The sequence below is a fragment of the Anarrhichthys ocellatus genome, unplaced genomic scaffold (genome assembly GCF_004355925.1).
Source record: "Anarrhichthys ocellatus isolate YVR2014 unplaced genomic scaffold, GSC_Weel_1.0 scaffold3656, whole genome shotgun sequence".
Classification (NCBI taxonomy): Eukaryota; Metazoa; Chordata; class Actinopteri; order Perciformes; family Anarhichadidae; genus Anarrhichthys; species Anarrhichthys ocellatus.
Genome location: NW_022283630.1, coordinates 1 through 5,401, shown reverse-complemented (window position 1 = coordinate 5,401; position 5,401 = coordinate 1). Strand labels below are relative to the sequence as shown.

Below are 5,401 nucleotides of genomic sequence, written 5' to 3'. Positions count from 1 at the left end.
CACACGCACGCTCGGTCACACGCACGCTCGGTCACACGCACGCTCGGTCACACGCACGCTCAGTCACACGCACGCTCAGTCACACGCACGCACACACACACACACGCTCAGTCACGCACGCTCAGTCACGCACACGCACGCTCAGTCACGCACACGCACGCTCAGTCACGCAAAATAGGCCTAAAGTGTTAGTGTGGCTTTAACTATAATAATAATAATAACTTGTGTTGGTTTAACTCTCATGTCATGTGGACAACTCACTGCCAGCCAATCAGAGAGCAGCAGGATAAACAGCTGTGTTTGGTATGAACACCTGCTCACCAAACACAGACCGACTTCATGACTTCTTCTTCTGCTCCTCTGCACATTTTCTTCTTCATGTGATTAGAGACGTAACGTATTGTTCTTTAGGCTGATTGTTGAGCAGCAGTTGGTGTGAATATAAGATGATTCATTAATCATAAACTCAGTTAAACATCTTAACCCTCAATAAACTGACTAAACATTTAGATTTAAACTTCACTAAACGTCTTCTGAGCGTCGTCATGACGTCATGTTTACAAGAAGACGTTGTGTTACATGAAAATCAGAATTTTATGACTTTTCACCAAACGGTTAAGTGTTTTATTTTGTGTTTACTGATTATTATTTTTATTGTGCCACATCAGCGGATTCTTTTGAAGTACGATCCCACAAAATGTTTCACAAAAGTCTCGTTGGAGAATGAAGGGATTCTGGAAGTAGATGAGATATGTATTTATCTATTTACACAGTGTATACATTTATACAGATATACATACAGTATATAAATGAAAGGGCCCAGGCACTATGTGAGGATCTACGGTATTTAAAACAGACTTTACAAAGTGCTTTGTCACACAAATATAATAATAATCATGTTTCAACACTAAAGGCTTTGAAACATTCCTGTGGATTTAAAGGAACACGGCGAGTAAATAAACACGGAGACTCGGAATATAAAACGTGTTTTTGTGTTTCGTGTTTCAACAGAAACTTCGTGATGCCGGAGTCGAGCTGCCGGAGGAAAGAAAGAAAAGAGCCGGACCTCAGGAGGAGAACAAGACTCTGAAGGAGGAGGTGAAGACCCTGAAGGAGGAGCTGGACAACTCCAAGAAAGGTGAGGAGGAGGAGGAAGCCGTGCTGCTAACGTTACTAGCTCTCCTCATGTTGCTTTAAACACTGATTGGTTGTTTACAATGAAACATGGCCAGAGACTAGAAACGCATGTTCTACTGAATATTGGAGAACCATCGTCGGTTAAATCAATACAAGTACCTCAAAGTAGTACTTATGAGCAGTACTCTGGTAAATGTACTGTGTTCATGTTCTGCAGCTCTGCAGAAGTCGGACAGCGACGTTCGTGCGATGAAGAAACAAGCTGAGAATCTGACGGTGGAGTACGACAGACTGCTGGAGGAACACAGCAAGCTGCTGGTAACACACACACACACACACACACACACACACTATACGTGTGTGGACATTAGAGAGAATGCAGCTTTAACACATGAAGTTTTGGAGAACTTTAAAGAAGCGGAGGTTGTTGTCTGGTAGCAACAGTGAGGCCCATTTACAGTTAATAATAATATAGGATGTCCTCGAACATGAGTTGCTGTCAGACTTAATTTCTAGATATATCGTCTTATATTTGGTTTAATCGGGTATTTTTAGAGTTCTGTTCAACTGTTGGATGAGCAGCTGGTCCACCTTAAATCTGCCTGACAGGACACACACACACAGTTGCATAACGCATCCAGAAATACACACACGTGCTCGTACAGTCATGTACGTGATATGAGGACCAGGTTTTATGTTGGATCAGGTACCAGGTTCAAAACAGAACTGGATTCTCAGAGCTCTGACTCTTCAATTAGAAAACAAAGAAATTCATTTTTTTAATCCAGCACTTAAAGGGCCAGTGTTTGGGATCAGCGCCATCTAGTGGTGAGACTGCAGACTGACTCCAAAGCTTCATGTGTTAAAGCTGCATTCTCTCTAGTGTCCACCAGGGGGCGACTCCTCTGGTTGTATAGAAGTCTATGAGAAAATGACTCTACTTCTCTCTTGATTTATTACCTCAGTAAACATTGTAAACATGAGTTTATGGTCTCAATCTCTAGTTTCAAGTCTTCTTCAATACAGCATGATGTTCATTTAGTACATTATGGTCCATTTAGAGTCACACAGACCATAAAGCAGGGGATGCTTTAGGGCGGGGCTACACGGTGATTGACAGGTCTCTACCAGAGACGTATACTGCGTCTCTACGTCACTCCTCAGTCCAGATATGGTCACTTCCTGTTCACTGGTTTAGAAAAAACAAGATGGCGACAGTGAAATCACTAAACTCAAGGCTTCAAAACATCCACAAACCAACGACTACTTCTGTGAGGATGACGAGAGTTAAAAGCGACCAATCACAGAGCCCCCTGCAGCCTCCTCATGCGTGTTTTTACCGCCCTGTTCTCTGTCTGCAGGCGACTAGCGACAAGAAATCCGACTGAGATGAACGAAGACGGATTCCCAGCTTCTCTCTTCTTCTTCATCTTCATCATCGTCACCAGCGATGTGACGTCGCGTCTCTTTTTTCTGGATCAGCTGACGTTGTGGATTTGGTTGTTCTACGTGGTTAAATGATAAAATGTCTTCTGACTGTCGGAGCTTCAAGAGAAGATCGGCGGTTGTTTGTGAAACTTTTTTTTTTTTTTCTGTGAAACATGAAATCTGATCATTTTATTCCAAAGATCTGAGGTCCAATGTTTATAAGACTCAAACTAGAGTTTAAATATTCCACATCAAGGGTTCTGTTTCCTGAACTGACGACGGTTTGATGAATGTTTACTTTGTACGAGTTCAGCTGTTCATCAGGTAACTTAACGTCTAAATAAAAGGTTATGAACTCGGCAGACTTTCAGATTCTTTAGTTCTTCTTCATCCCAACAAACACAGTTCATCTTTTCGTGCTTAAGGTTTCATCACTTTGTTGTTTTAAGAGTCGGTTGTTTGTTTGAAGTCTTTAAAGAGAAACTTGACTTCCTGTTCATTTCATCATCATGACGTCATAACGTCTAACTGAGCTGAAGTCTGTTCATCACGATGGACGTGAGTTTAAAAAGAGCCGGAGGGAAGTTTATATTCACAGACAAGTCTGGATGCTGATGATAATGATACTAATGGTATGATGTCGTTACTTATTGTTTCTTTACCTTCAGTGATCCTTAAACTTGTAGTTTCAAACAGGTTTCACTGACGTCAGTCTGAAAGATCTGAGTGTGAATTTAGTTTTTCTAAACTCATGTTGCATCTCTTCCGGATGGAAGAGGCTCCTCCCTTCTTGTGATTGTTTAATTAAATCAGCCGTTTCTGTCTGTTTGAACACATGAACCTTAAATCGGCTTCATGACAAACATTCAGATCCTCTGATTCACAGATCAATCTCTCCACTGGGGCAACAACCGCCTTTATTTTGAAAATCCTTCAGGCTGACCCCATGTGTCGCCTGACGACTCTCTCTCCTGTAAACGTGTTCAGGGAGCAGATCGTTCCAGTCAAACCATCGATCGGATGTTTCCTCGTGTCACCGCTCATGAAAGGTTGAGTCCATAAGGTTCTCACTCCGCCCGTTTCTTTTCTTATGTTTACGTTTATTTTCTCCGTTTGCTGAACTTTGTTCAAAGAAAAGTTCTGGAAACGGAAACAAACACAAACGATTCATTTAAATCACTTTATTTCATGTTCTTGATTGTTTCTGACACCGAACATTCATTTATTCTGTTTTTTTGTTTCTCAGATGTTCAGACAAATGTTTTATGATGAAATATAAACTTTTAGGTAAAATGTTAAACAGACCAAACTCATGATATTAATGTATTTAAACACGCGACGGAAACTTCTTCTCTGCTTTTCTTCTTCTGTGGTTTTTATTTTCTCGTGTTTTGAAGACAGTTAACTTGTGTTAAACTCTATAGAGGGCGCTGCTCAGGTGCATCATGGGATCATGTGTTCAGGTGCATCATGTCTGAGGTGAACTGTATCTGGACTATGAAGTGATGAAATAAACCTCTACAGGTATCTTCTTTCTGTCTGTTACATCTACCGAAAAAACACTAGAAGAAGAAGAATGTGTCCACATGTACAGAAGTCAAAGAGTGCCGTCCTCCAGTGATCGTTTATATATAATATATTTATATATATATTACAGTGGCGGGCGGTGCATGTTATACCTGGGCCTTCACTGCTGTCCTGCAGCTGAAACACAGCTACGGTTATTTTTCATGTAAAAATGAAGCCAACACCTATAAATACACTAACTGCAGAGAAGATGCCGAGAGTGCGTCTCCTCTCTGACTGCTGCGTGAGGCTGCTGTGAGAGTAGCCGCCTGTGAGTGCTTTGGGGCGGCGGAGGGGCAGCACCCGCTGCTCGTTCACGACAGTAACTGTAGGACATACGTCCTTTAACGCCACAAAAGTCTCCAACAACACCAGAACAAGTCTCTAGATTTGTCACTAGTAGCTTTTGACAAAAAAAGTCCATGAGGGTTCGGAAAAAGTCACCAGATTTAGCGAGAGAGTCGCCAAGTTGGCAACAATGGCACCGGCTAAATGTGTCCCCAGAGCAACACTGGACGTAACAATAGTTCCTATCACATATAAAACCAAACAAAAATCTATCTTCATAAAAACAAGTTCTACAAATAATAATACAAATAATACATAAACAAGCATATTAAAGCTGCTGCACATGTAAAAACAAAAGCATTTAACTTACCAGAGCTGCTGTTCACTATTTAAAGACAAAGTCCATCCTCCTTTCTTTGTTAAAGAGTTTAATCTGACGGTTGTTCAGTACATCCGTGTGTTTTAGTTCCAGTAAAAAGTCCTTCTCCATTCATGGCCGCCAGTGAAGACAGTCGAGCCTCCCCAGTTGTATTTCTTGAATGCGTTTGAGGCTGAAAATGTCCGCGCAGCAGATATTGGGATTGTCACCGCCCAACATGTCACGCTAGCCCACTGACCAATCACGTACTTGTAGGCCAGCTAGCAGCTCTGACACCCATTTAACCACAGGCCTGTTGTGACTCATATCTCCTTTAAGAAGTATTGATCAGTCTGTTGACTATTATGGGATGGATGTTCATCTTCACTGTTTACGGATTCGTTCTCCGTTTTTCAATTAAAGGTTTTTATCAAAAATAATTGATCATATAGTTACAAACCTGCACATCAGCGTGATGAACATGAGTTCATTTAAACATTTCTGTTGTCATGGTAACTTCATCTGATGAAGGTTGTGATGCGACCGAAAGCTCCAGAACAGAGTTTATGTTGGATAAGGATGTTAGTACTTCTACTGTAACAGTATTTACATAGTTTGGTATTA

General features: G+C 41.3%; 1 long non-coding RNA gene across 1 annotated transcript; it reads left to right on the top strand.

Annotated features, from left to right (window-relative positions):
* Nucleotides 1-974: 974 nt before the first annotated feature.
* LOC116379078 (uncharacterized) lies at nucleotides 975-4,092 on the top strand. Its single transcript, XR_004212374.1, has 3 exons — nucleotides 975-1,138; nucleotides 1,355-1,455; nucleotides 2,499-4,092. It is a non-coding gene; the product is annotated as an uncharacterized LOC116379078 (long non-coding RNA).
* The last annotated feature ends 1,309 nt before the right edge of the window (nucleotides 4,093-5,401 follow it).